Source organism: Dendropsophus ebraccatus, chromosome 5, assembly GCF_027789765.1.
Source record: "Dendropsophus ebraccatus isolate aDenEbr1 chromosome 5, aDenEbr1.pat, whole genome shotgun sequence".
NCBI lineage: Eukaryota > Metazoa > Chordata > Amphibia > Anura > Hylidae > Dendropsophus > Dendropsophus ebraccatus.
This window is the reverse complement of record NC_091458.1, coordinates 8,492,988-8,507,157: the sequence shown is the minus strand read 5'-3', so window position 1 is coordinate 8,507,157 and position 14,170 is coordinate 8,492,988. Positions and strand designations below refer to the sequence as shown.

General features: G+C 45.6%; 1 protein-coding gene across 3 annotated transcripts in view; it reads left to right on the top strand.

Moving 5' to 3' along the window:
- Window positions 1-14,170, top strand: part of LOC138792249 (NACHT, LRR and PYD domains-containing protein 3-like) — a 250,482-nt gene that overhangs the window by 26,753 nt on the left and 209,559 nt on the right. Inside the window, exon 3 of one of the 3 annotated variants that reach the window (XM_069969451.1) lies at window positions 6,174-6,316. The exons of 1 other annotated variant lie outside the window; for it this stretch is intronic. The gene's annotated coding sequence lies outside the window, so the exon portion shown is untranslated. Of the gene's footprint in view, window positions 1-6,173; window positions 6,317-7,028; window positions 7,250-14,170 lie in introns of those variants that run through there. One more of the 3 variants, XM_069969449.1, reaches the window with a different exon arrangement.

Sequence of the window (14,170 nt, the reverse complement as noted above, 5' to 3'; positions counted from 1 at the left end):
CAGGCACCCATCCCTCCCTCCCACCCATCCGGCACCCATCCCTCCCTCCCACCCATCAGGCACCCATCCCTCCCTCCCATCCATCAGGCACCCATCCCTCCCTCCCACCCATCAGGCACCCATCCCTCCCTCCCACCCATCAGGCACCCATCCCTCCCTCTCTCCCTCCCACCCATCAGGCACCCATCCCTCCCTCCCTCTCTCCCTCCCTCCCACCCATCAGGCACCCATCCCTCCCTCTCTCCCTCCCACCCATCAGGCACCCATCCCTCCCTCTCTCCCTCCCACCCATCAGGCACCCATCCCTCCCTCTCTCCCTCCCACCCATCAGGCACCCATCCCTCCCTCCCACCCTCCAGGCACCCATTCCTCCCTCCCGGCACCCATTCCATCCCTCCCACCCTCCAGGCACCCTCCCTCCAGGCAGGCACCCACCCGGCACCCTCCCTCCAGGCAGGCACCCACCTGGCACCCTCCCTCCAGGCACCCTCCCTCCCTCCAGGCACCCTCCCTAAAAGTTTACCCCTTTCGGGCACCCTCCCTCCCTTCCTTCGGGCACCCTCCCTCCCTTCCTTCGGGCACCCTCCCTCCCTTTCTTCGGGCACCCACCCATCCTCCCGGCATCCATCCTCCCCTCTCTGCTGCCGCCCTCTCCTCTTACCCTCTCCCCTCTCTGCTGCCACCCTCTCCCCTCCGTCCTGCTTCCCCTCTCCTGCCACCCTCTCCCCTCCGTTCTGCCACCCTCTCTCCTCTTCTGCCACCCTCTCCTCTGCCCTCTGTCCTGCCACCCTCTGCCCTCTGTCCTTTCACCCTGCTGTTTTTCTTTTTTTTTTTTTTTTGCCCCCCAAGTAAAGCATAACACTTACACACCCCTCTAAGGGTGCCTTCACACACCGGATCCGCGGCGGATTTCACCCTGTGGATTCGCAGTGGATCCAGTGTCAGTGCATCCATATGAGAATACATACACGCAGCGGGAATGACATCCCGCTGTGTGTATGTAAATTAACCCTCATAATTCTCATAGGGATGAATTGACGCTGTATTTCACTGCAAATCCACAGCGTGAAATCAACTGTGGATCCCGTGTGTGAAGGCACCCAAATGAAAAAAAAATGGCCACAGGTTGTTCTCGGCTGAGGAGGCATTCGCCTGGATTGCCTCTGATACTGAGGCAACCAGTGAGGGAGAAGAGGAAAATCCCTTGTTACTTCTGCCTTCCTCTTCTTCCTCATTGTCATCATCATTTAGTGATGATAAGCCCCCAAGGCGCTGCCCCAGGAAGCCCCACAAGCCCTCTCAAGTGACCCCAGCCCGTACGAGCCACAGATTCCTGAGTTCGTTGGGGTCACTTGTGGGGGGTTTCCTCTGTTTTGGCAGCACAGGGGCTCTGAGAGCCCTTCGTCCTCCATTCTGGCCAAATCCAGCTTCCAAAATCCAAATTGCGCTCCTTCCCTTTGGAGGCTTTCCGTGCGCGGGCTTTGCACTTTGTGTCCACATGTGGGGTACTCTTGTAATCGGGGTAAATTGCGCTACGTGATTAGTGGTTTATTTTTTCTTTTAACCCCTTGTGAACATGAAAAATTCAAGGTTACACCAACGTTTTAGTGTAAAAAATTAATTTTTTCATTTTCATGGCACATTGTTCCACATTTGTGTCTGTCACCAGTGGGGTCCATATGCCCAATATACTTCTTGTTACATTCCTTGAGGGTTGTAGTTTCCATAATGGGGTCACTTGTGGGGGGTTTCCACTGTTTTGACAGCACAGGGGCTCTGCAAACCCGACATGGCCTTCGTCCTCCATTCTGGCCAAATTCAGCTTCCAAAAGCCAAATGGGGCTCCTTCCTTTTTGAGGCGTGTCCTGCACCCGCATGATACACTATGTCCCCATATGGGGTATTTTTGTACTCAGGGGAAATTTCTCTACAAGTTGTATGTTTTTTTTTTTCCTTTTAACCCCTTATCAACCTGAAAAATTTAAGGCTAGACCAAGTTTTAGTGTAAAAAAACTTTTTTTTTCAATTTCCCGGCACATTGTGTCTGTCACACGTGGGGTCCATATGCTCACTATACCCCTTTTTACATTCCTTAAGGGGTGTAGTTTCCTAAATGGTATCCCTTTAGGGGTGTTTGTTAGGTTTTGGCACCCCAGAGCCTCTGCTAACCAGAAGTGGTACTTTGAAAATTGGCCAAATGTAAGGAGGCTTCAAAATTCACTAGGCGTTCCTTTGTATCTGAGGCTTGTGGTTGTGTCAAACAGCGCAATAGGGCCACATATTGTATATTTCTATAAACTGCAGAAACGGGGCAATAAAAATTGGGGAGCATTTCTCTAGAAATAGGTTTTCTATTATGAGACAGATTGGATCACAGTATCATTTCTACAAAGAAAATTGAAATTATCAACTTTCTCACACTCTTAGATTTTATTTCTGTGACTCACCTAAAGGGTTAAAAAAACTTTCTGGAATTGATTTTGAACAGTTTGGGGGGTGCAGTTTCTGAAGTGGGGTGCTTTGTGGGGCTTCATAATATGCAGCCCCCTCAAATACACTTCAAACGTGAACTGGTCCCTTGAAAAATCCGATTTTGAAATTCTTATGAAAATTTGAAAAAATGCTGCTAAACTTTGAAGCTTTCTACTGTCTTAAACAGTTGAACGAAAGTTTAATAAATGCTGTCAGCATAAAGTAGACATGTTGCTAATGCTATTTCATATCTAATTTATGTGGCATAACCATTTTCCTTACAAGCACAAAATTTCAAAGTTAGAAAAATGCAATTTTTCTCAATTTTTCACGTTATTTGGGGGTTTTCATAAAGAGAGGCTGCAAGTATCGACTCAATTTTTCCAGAAATATAAAGTATAACATGTCACGAGAAAACAATCTCAGAATCAGCCAGATAGGTAAAGGCATCCCGAAGTTATTAATGGATAAAGTGACACAGGTCATATTGCTGAAATTTGCTCCGGTCCTTAAGGCCATTTTGGGCTCCGTCCTTAAGGGGTTAACGATTATCGGGCCGTGTAATAGGTTCAGTAAACGATCTAGCGTAACCTTTAGCTGTGTGTACGTCCTTAAGACGCATGCACAGCTAGAGGGAACGTCACACCAGACGCCAGATCACTTCCGGCCGCTGGGGGAGGGCGCCACTGGAAGCTGGTGAGAGGTGAGTAGTTTTTATTTATTTATTTTTGCTATGGGGAACAGAGGCTGGACAAAGGGAGGGGGGCTTTATTACAAAGTGGAGGCTTCATTTCAAAGGGGGTGCTATACTACAGGGGGAGGCTTTATTTCAAGGGGGGGTGCTATACTACAGGGTGGGCTTCATTGCAAAAGGGGGTGCTATACTACAGGGGGAGGCTATATTTCAAAGGGGGGGGTGCTATACTACGGGGGAGACTTTATTTCAAAGGGGGGGTTCTATACTACAGGGGGGCTTCATTGCAAATGGGGGTGCTATACTACAGGGGGATGCTAAATTTCAAAGGGGGGGTGCTATACTACAGGGGGCTTTATTACAAAGAGGGGGCTATGCTACAGGGGGAGCTTTATTACAAAGGGGTGCTATACTACAGGGGGCTTTATTTCAAAGGGGGGCTTTATTACAAAAGGGGTATACTACAGGGGGCTTTATTACAAAGGGGGTTCTATACTATAGGGGGGAGCTTTATTACAAAGAGGGGGCTTTATTACAAAGGGGGACTATACTACAGGGAGGAGCTTTATTACAAAGAGAGGCTAAACTACAGGGGGCTTTATTACAAAGTAGGGCTATAGTACAGGTGGAGCTATACATGACAAAGAGTGGCCTATGTTACAGAGGCTGCCCAGAAGGGGGATAAACTACAGAAGCTTGACTGAGGACCTTAAGACAGGCTGCTTTGAGTGGTATATAGTACATATAGGTGTGCTGGGCCACTCCGCTGAGAGTAGTAGTAGGTGGTAGTACTGGGTAGGACCCGGGTAGCCACTTGCCTGATGTTAGGTCACGGTTTTGGCACGAGGGGAAGCAGCTAACCAGCGGGGTCCTGACCATGCGGAGGCCGAGCAATTCTTTGTTGCCCCTAGTCAAGGCACCAATAACTAGACCAATGCCAGGGTTCAGAAACAACGGTAGTTGTGCGTTTATTGCAACGGTGGTAACCAATAGCAACAGTCTCTCTGGATGCAACCAGGATAAAGGCAGACTTGGATATAACAAAGTAATGGGTGATGCTGCTATAGGCTGTGATGATAGCGGTACTTGTAGTAAGGAGACTGAATGATGGGAGTAGTAGTGCTGGAGATATGATACTGGGCGGAATGGAGTTGAAAGGAATACTTGCTGTTGATGATAATGAAGGATGATGAGAGTAATGACTGAAGAACGACACCCAGATCTTTGGTTAGAGATGAGAGACTTGAAGAATCTTGAGAAGGAGAAACAGGTCCCAACTGGTCCGGAGCGCTTCTGGTCAGTGCAGGAGCAGGTACCGCAGGGTTGCGGCCTTGTAGCACAGGAGCAGCAGCAACACACGTCCTTCTCCCCTGAAGGTGGAGAGAAGACTACTGAGGTGGACAGGAAGTGACATAGTATCCCCAGGCAAAGCTCGACGGCTATTGGGGTTACTATGGCAGCCGGGGACAGTCATGTGACTCACCAAGCCATTGCATCATCACAACATTAGGCACTGATAACTGAATATGCATGAGAAATAAGTGAAACAGCAGACCTGAAAACTGAGAGGGGTGACATAATATACATAGTTTGCAGTGGGACTATGTTTCCAGAACAGAACTGACTATAATAAAAATGCAGACATAAAATGACCGATAAATACTCTGTTCTGGGACATTGCATAGGCACAGATGGGGCCAGCCTTATTATATGGTGACTGCACCAAGGGGCCTATCACTACATGGGAGCTGCACAGGGAGGCCTACCTACTATAGAGATATACAGTGAGGGGCCAGACTACTATATAGTGGCACAGAAGGGTCTAACTACTATATGGATACAGATGGAACTAACCATTATATGAAGGCACAGATGGGGCAGTATAAATGTGAAGGATAAGGATGGGCCATGAGTGAGGAGCCTAAAATGTTTGTCTGGCAGATCCTATGGGGACGACTTGTGACTGAGAGAAGTCCTCATAATGGCCCAGGCCGGATGGAGAGGAAGAGTCAAAGAGAGCAGCTCTGATTGGAGAAGACGCCCCCTGTGAGTCCTTGTAGAGCTGATATCTGCTGCTATATGGTCACTGTATGAGGCGATATTGGTCTTTGTACAGTGGATTTTATTTAGTAGCAGCGGTGGTATTAGTCAGTATGTAGTGGTAATATTTGTTACTTGTAAATTGGTACTGTTTGTATTATTTGTCTCCGAAGAAAACAGTATAGTACCGTGTTAGCCAGAAAAATCCATTAACCTATATCATTACTATATGTATCACTGTCACACAGACCTAATCCTGTATACCGAGACCAATATTACTAATAATACCTGTATACAAGGGGCAACTATTACCGCCACACCCTGACACCTGCCATTACCCCCATACTGATACTGACCAAATCCAGTATACTAGGATGAATAATACATATGGTGGTAAATACTTTTGACACAAACTATTTTAGGAGTGAAACCTTTACTGGGCTAAAATTTTTTCTAAGGGTGCCAATACTTTTGTCCACCCCCTTTTTTGTGTTTGGTGTGGAATTAAATCCAATTCAGTTTTTTGACAATTCTTTTTGTGGTTTTCCATTGAAGACAAATTAAATGTCTGGAAGAAATTGAGTATTATCTGACAGAATTGCAGGGGTGCCAATACTTTTGGCCAGCACTGTATATGTAATTTTTATCTGATATTGAATAAAAGTGGATGTTTTATGGGACGGCTGCATTGCTGGCTTTTTTCCTGAATCGTGTACCACAGACCTGGTGAGTCCCTGGGCGTCAGCTGCGACTCCCTATTCCACATAATATGCATAGGAGATGGCTCACATGTAGTAACAAGCCATGATTATGGTACTTTTTTTCTTATTCCTGTAGGCATATTATGGATGGGAGATAATCATGGAGGCTTTTAAAGATTGCAAAGCACTTTAAGGGGTCTGCCACACCCTTTACATTCCAGGATATTATCTTATACCCCATACAGCTACATTCATCTGTATTGCAGCTTCAGAAAGAAGAAGAAGCCCAAGGCCCCAAAAAAGGAAGAACAAGCCAGCATGAAAAGACAGAGGACGACCAAACAAGAAAAGAAGCCGTATCGCTGTCGTATCTGCAGTGCATATTGGGCATATTGAATACCAGCATCACGTAAGCGTCTCTTAAACACTACAAAAAACAACAACAACAATTTGACCAGTATGGTTCTTGGAGAAGACCCTACAGAGGATACACGAGTGGGGAGCCTATAGCCCCTATTACACGGGGCGATATTGAGGAGCAAACGAGCGCTGTCAGTGCTCACGTCAGTATTACACACGTCAGCATCATGCGTGAGAGGGCCGGAGAGGCCGCAGGGAGCTGCCCGGGTGATCGCTAGATCGTCCAGGAGCCCATAGCAGATAGCAGCGGTAAAGGTAACTAGTAGTCACTCATAGATAAACTGGATGCAATCTCTACCTTCACAACCATCAGCAAAACCTGTCAACTTTATATTAACCCTCCGTGCCCTGTCTTCTATTTCTGTAATCTTCCTCTGATTTTGTAGCTATTGTTCTTATCTCTTTGACTTCTTTAGATAACTTCTCGTACCAATCTTCCACTCTTTGTTCCACCTCCTGTGTCCTTTCACTTATTTTGCTTCCATCATTACATATAAGAGAAACTTATTCTTTTATATTGCCCATTGGTTAGTTATAGTTGAGACCACTTGATCTAATTGGTGAACCGTACACAATATTGTTGCATTGTTACATTAGAGTTTTCCTCCATACTGCTCACTTCCTCCCTAACTGGAATCCTCCCTCCTCTTCAGACTCCGCCCCTGCTATGTTATCTTTCTCACTTTCCTGGAAACTGTTAGAGGGAGGGTCATGTGACCGGACGTGAGCACGTAACATCTGCACCCCCCCACCACCACTTCCACAGCCAAGCTGGATCAGCACCGGAGACCCAAGTAGCTGGAAGTCTGTGATTCTTGTGGAGGTCCCTGCAGTAGCCCGGGGAGCAGAGTCGGCTGCTGGAGACAAGCAGACAGACTTGGGAAGGTTTTGCAGACAGCTGGGACCACTGAGGACACAGCGGGTGAGATATCTCCCTTAGGGCCCTATTCCACGGGACGATTATCGTTCAGATTATCGTTAAATCGTTCGAATCTGAACGATAATCGTTCGGTTGAAATGCAGTTAACGATTAACGACCGAACGAGAAATCGTTGATCGTTTAATAAGACCTGGACCTATTTTTATCGTTGCTCGTTCGCAAATCGTTCGCATTGAATAAGACATCGTTCGGTCGTTCTCAATAGATACGAACGCAATAGCGAATAAATAGCGAAGAGAAACGATCGCAATTACGATCATAAGTAACGATTATCGTTCCATGGAAATGAGTGAACGTTTTCAGGTCTTTCGCAATAGCGGTCGTTTGAGATCGTTAATCGTTAACGATTATCCAAACGATAATCGTCCCGTAGAATAGGGCCCTTAGACGGACACGTCCAATTTTACTTTCACTTTACGTTAGATCTGCCTGTCCTGATACATGAGTGTTATTGGCCTGCTGCTGAAGGTGATAACCAGAAGGTGGCAGTAGTGGACAGGGTCAGGGCCGGCCTTAGGGTAAATGGTGCCCTGTGCGAAAACTTTTTTCGGCATAGGAGATAGGTAGATAGATAGATAGATATAGATATAGATAGATAGATGATAGATATAGATAGATAGATGATAGAGATAGATAGATAGATAGATAATAGATAGGAGATAGATACTGTAGATGATAGATAGATAGGAGAAAGATAGATAGATAGATAGATAGATAGATAGATAGATAGATAGATAATAGATAGGAGATAGATATAGATAGATAGATAGATAGATAGATAGATAGATACTGTAGATGATAGGTAGATAGATAGATAGATAGGAGATAGATAGATAGGAGATAGATACTGTAGATGATAGATAGGAGATAGATAGGTAGATGGATAGATAGATAGATTAATAGATAAATAGATAGGAGATAGATGATATATAGATAGGAGATATCACACCTAAACACAACATAATAATAAAAACACATGTACACATATGACTTAGTAGAATATTGGGGCTGGATAACCAGGTGATCAGAGGGGGTGAGGCTGCAGTCAGAGGAGATGAGGTGATCCCCTGCTGGTGACCTGGGCTGCTTATCTTGCCAGTCTGCAGCAGCTGGTATCTCTGGGGGTATATTCTGCTGTAGGCTGCTGGCACAGTGAGTTTACACACTGCAGGGCTGACATAGGGGATGTGGTGGCTGCTACATTCAGTGTAGCAGGTCATTACCTGATCCATTGTCCCAAAAATAAGTTTATGTGTTCTGCTTACCTTGGGGACACTGCTCAGCAATATACAGGGGCAGCCAGAGAGCAGGGGGCCTAGGGAACTGGCAGGGTGATTCTGAGGAGCAGCCTGTATATTGCCTGTCCGATTTATGTACAGTCTGCACAGGCACTGAAACTGCTTGGTAGCAGTAATACACATAACTACAGTACAGGCACTGAGAAGCTGCAGGATGATGTGTATTACTGCCTGTGCCTGTGCAGACTGTACATAGATCGGACAGGCAAATCATTAGACAGTGTCACAGAGCCCAGGCCCCTGTCCTCACACACTGCAGCCCCTGACACTGGCCCTGTTACACAGACAGAGAGCTGCACTACCTAACTAGAAATAGAAGTTAGATGTGCTGCCTGGGGAGGAGGGGGCGGGCGGGCGGCCAGAGGGGGGGGGGGGGGTGCGCTCCTGCAGACACCCAGCACATCTAACTAATCTTTTTAGTCAGGTGTGCAGTGCAGCTCTCTGTCGTCTGTAGCGCCCCCTTGCTGGCCGGGAGTGAGGCGCCCAGGTTGCACACCCCTTAGGCCGGCCCTGCACAGGGTATACCTCTGAGACTGGTTATCTCTGAGTGAAAACAGAGAGTAGTCTGTGTATTGGTGCATTTACACGAAACTATTATCGTTTGAATTTTCGCGATAACAATTGCATTTGAGCGATAATCATTCCGTGTAAACATAGTGAACGATCAAATGACGAACGAGAAATTGTTCATTGTGATCTTTCATCATGTTCTCAAATCATTGTTAGTTGTTCACTAAAATTTTGCAGATCGCTAAACAGTCTTTCACCAATTCACCCAATAGAAAACAAAAAGAGAGAAAAGGCGGGGGCGCCTCCTGGTGTAGTATATCAGGAAAGGAATATCCTTATAAGAAAGAGCATGAGTTGCACTCACCTAATAGAGTTGTGCAAGATTATAGGCACAACTCTATGCAGCACATGGGGGGTAGAGAGAAACACCGCAACTCCTTCCGGGGTAAATCAAGGGAGCCGTACAATTCAAGATCATATATACAGACAAGACTTGAGAAAGGACCCCCTTGATTTGGTGGCCGAAAAGCGTTGTGCCTTTAATAAATTTTTATCCTACGGATTAACCATGTCATATTGTGGTTCTCTGAACACCTGCGCCCATACCAAGCCGGGATCCCTCCGGCCCATCAGCCCGCTGCGGTCTGTAAATACAATTCACCCAATGTGTGAGATAGGCTTAAGTGATCTTAAAATGATTGCAATAACGATTTTTCAAACGATATATCGTTCCGTCTAAACACTGATCGCTATTAAGAACACATTGTTACTTCGAAATCGTTAATCGTTCGATTGGGCAAATTATCGCTCTGTGTAAACGTAGCATGTGTGAATACCTGATCCTTGGGTAAAAGAAGATCAGTGGTCGGTGTGTATTCCATCCGCTGGATTACAGACTTTTAGTAGTAGTACTAGTGACTAGTGTTGTCACGATACCAAAATTTTGAGTTCGATACCAATACTTGATTTTTTATTTCGATACCCGATACCCGATACCAATTCGATACCTAAGTATGAGAAAAAGCTACACCCCCCCAACCGTTTTTACGCCGTTCAGGTCTGCACTATTACGGATATCTTTTGGTGTAATAGGGCCCTTAGGGGTGACAAGGTGTGTCCACAAGATGGCAAGTGAGCTTTGTGATAAAATTGTACGAGATAACTGTGTGGGTGGGGTAGTAGGAGTCGTAAGGTGGTAGGGGTTTGTCTGAGGGATGGAGTAGGAGACAGCAAAGGGGACACAAATGGTCGGAGCAGATTGGGAAAGTATCAGAAAAAGAAAAGAACACAGGGACTGTTTGGGGACCATATTGAAAGGGAAGGGGCACAAAGTGACGGGAGGTCTGGAGCAGAGAGACACAAGGTAGAAATAAGAGGTGGAGGAGCATTTGGGGAAGGAGTAGGATGCTCCATGGAGGGGAGTACAAAATGGCAGGGGATCTCTAGGGATAAGAGGGGCTGAAAAATGGGTAGAGAGCTCTGGCCTGTTTGTGGTCCTTAGAGTTGGTAAGGGAGCAGATGAGGCAGCTGTACCCAGGCTGTGCTGTTCTCCTCACTTATCTGTATGTTATTCAGATGTTTTTATAACTGCATTGTTTACATTCATTCCTTGTTGTATTCATTACATGTATTCTTGCTGTGCTGCCATCTGCTGGCCAAGAGTTTAGACTCCCCTCCATTTTCGCATTTTTTGGTTCGTCCCTTAGTGGGTGTGTCTTATAGCCTAGTCTCCACGTCACTTCCTGTAGCAGGCATTCTTCATCCTGCTTCTGACTGGAGAAGTAGTGCTTGCTTGGGCTTATCAGAGTCATAATCTTCTGACCAGAAATTACAAGTGTCAGCAAGGTATCTTCTAGGAAAGCAGCAACAGCCCAATATAACTACTATACCGCATCCGTGACTAAGCTGTATGTGAAGTTATTAAACTACGTTCTGCTCAATTTCCTACTCTACCTGACGAGGCTGAAGTTGGTTTCTTATTCGGGGCTGAAGTTGGTTTCTTATTCAGAGGATTTTTCTTTTTCCTGTTTTAGCTATTATTCTTACAGAAAATGAATAATATTCATACCCTACCGTAAGTGAGGGGCCCTGAGAGGACTGGTGATAAAAATGGCAAAAAAAGACCCCAAGGTTGGCATAAAAATGGGCATGAAAGTAAAACCACAAAATTATTATTTAAAAATAAAATTGACTTTGGGCCACTGATCTCACACTAATAATACACAGATAGGCATGCCCCGCATCACATCCAACAGAGTCCAGCCTGGCCCAAAGTGGTTCTGGGTATAAAAACTGGCATCAAAGTTGGCAGATTGGAATTTTTTCCTGATTTGAATAAGTAACAGCTATTTTCAAAGGGTTAAATGAGTTTGGGCCACTGATCTCACACTGATAATACACAGAGAGGGATGCCCCGCATCACATCCAAGAGAGTCCAGCCTGGCCCAAAATGGTTCTGGGTATAAAAACTGGCATCAAAGTGGGCACATAGCCATTTTTCATGATTTGAATAAGTAACAGGTGTTTTCAAAGGGTTAAATGAGTTTGGGCCACTGATCTCACACTACGTACACACAGATAGGCATGCCCCGCATCACATCCAAGAGAGTCCAGCCTGGCCCAAAGTGGTTCTGGGTATAAAAACTGGCATCAAAGTGGGCAGATTGGCATTTTTGTCCTATTTTGAATAAGTAACAGGTGTTTTCAAAGGGTTAAATGAGTTTGGGCCACTGATCTCACACTGATAATACACAGAGAGGGACGCCCCGCATCACATCCAAGAGAGTCCAGCCTGGCCCAAAGTGGTTCTGGGTATAAAAACTGGCATCAAAGTGGGCAGATTGGCATTTTTGTCCTATTTTGAATAAGTAACAGGTGTTTTCAAAGGGTTAAATGAGTTTGGGCCTTTATCCATGGTGTTTTTGGTGCAATAAGGAGCTATCAGCAGTTTAGATTAATCTAACTGGCTGACAGTTCCCCTTTAATAATGGTCATTATTTGCCCTTATTTTTACTTTGTTTAAACATAGCCTTAAGGGGTATTCCTGGAAAAATTGAAAAAAAAAAGAACTAAAATTAACCCTTAACTAAAGAACTTATATATTCCTTGTTGGCTTTACTCGGAGATTGCTGGTCCAGTCACATGATGCAACCTTTCTTACAGTGATGTCCTACTTCCTTTCATCTCCTTGGGTATGGTGACGTCAGCACTTGGGGGCAAAGCCATCTCTCGTACCCAGAACGGCCTTCCTACACGTGCGCAGTGCGATCATTAGTATTGCAGCATGCATCTGCTAATCCCACTGGGTACAGGGACATCAATGCTCCCGTAATCAGGTTCTGCTGGCTACAAGGGCGGTCTTACTGGCTACAAAGGGGTCCTATATGGCTACAAGGGGACCCTGACATTGCAGGCAACACATAGGACAAATATATTTCAATAGCCCTGTTCACACATCTGTACAAGTGTTCAGGTCCACGTCCCGCGCTACAAAAAAAATAAAGGATAGATTATAGTGCGGACTTGCATTTGCGGCACGAATCATTGTCTTCTACATAGTGCTCCGTAAACTGTGTAGCACTGTTACTGCACATTCATAGTGCGGTCCACCATTACAGGTCCGTATTCACTGGCTGAACTATGGATATGTGAATGAGGCCTAACATAGCCTAAAGCAGACCTGTCAGCAGAAAACATTGCTGCAGGTATTGTTATTATAGAAATGTATTCAGGGTTAGCCGAGAAATGTTTAATAAGACGAGATGGGACAGCGAATTCTGGGATCCTGTTATGCTGACAAATGCCTCCTGAGTACTTTAGCCCTGTTTGCTTAAAGGGGTAGTGCGGCGCTAAACATTTATTCACAAAATACCCAGAACCACTTTGGGCCAGGCTGGACTCTCTTGGATGTGATGCGGGGCATCCCTCTCTGTGTATTATCAGTGTGAGATCAGTGGCCCAAACTCATTTAACCCTTTGAAAATAGCTGTTACTTATTCAAATCATGAAAAATGGCTATGTGCCCACTTTGATGCCAGTTTTTATACCCAGAACCACTTTGGGCCAGGCTGGACTCTCTTGGATGTGATGCGGGGCATGCCTATCTGTGTATTATTAGTGTGAGATCAGTGGCCCAAAGTCAATTTTATTTTTAAATAATAATTTTGTGGTTTTACTTTCATGCCCATTTTTATGCCAACCGTGGGGTCTTTTTTTGCCATTTTTATCACCAGTCCTCTCAGGGCCCCTCACTTACGGTAGGGTATGAATATTATACATTTTCTGTAAGAATAATAGCTAAAACAGGAAAAAGAAAAATCCTCTGAATAAGAAACTGCCGAATAAGAAACCAACTTCAGCCTCGTCTCTACCTGACGCTTATTCTGGTTCCTGTCTGCCTCATATGCTGGAATACAAGGTAGGAATCTCCAGTCAGGCCCACTAGTCAGATAAACCTTCACTCGCCGCATGTGGGGACAGAACAGTCAGAAGATTCACTTAAAGGGACAGTGTCACATTTTTGAAAATGTTTTAATAAAAAGTAACAAGAAAAAATAGGTGTGTTGTATTTTTTTTTTTTTTTTTTACATTGGTCTTGAGTGTCTTTTATTCAAACTAATGTATGCACAGGGGGCTGCCATTTTAATAGTGTCTGTGTGTGACGTCATTTCACGACATACACACAGACACTATACGGCACCTCTATAACATTGGAGTGAACCGACGGAGTCCGTCTGGTTCACTCAAACTGGAGGCTCCGTCACTGTGTACTGCGCATGTGCATAGACATGCGCAGTACACAGCTTACCTGGGGAGGGGTGGCCATTTTTTTGAAGTCCCTGCAAGAGGAAGGAGAACAGGGGAGGAGAGAGACCGCATAGTGAGTGGGCAGGAGAATTCTGTGCAGCTCTCCCCCCCCCCCCCCCAGCGTCGGACTAGGCATCCGCCCCCACTAACCTTGCAGCAGACCGCAGACCAGCCAGGACGGTCCCCCCAGTATAGTTACAGGGCCGGAGTGAGCTTCAGGCACGGAAAGGCTGTAATACACCGTCCAGGAAACTCACAGCTGCAGCCCCTCGGTGCCTGGATTCTCTCC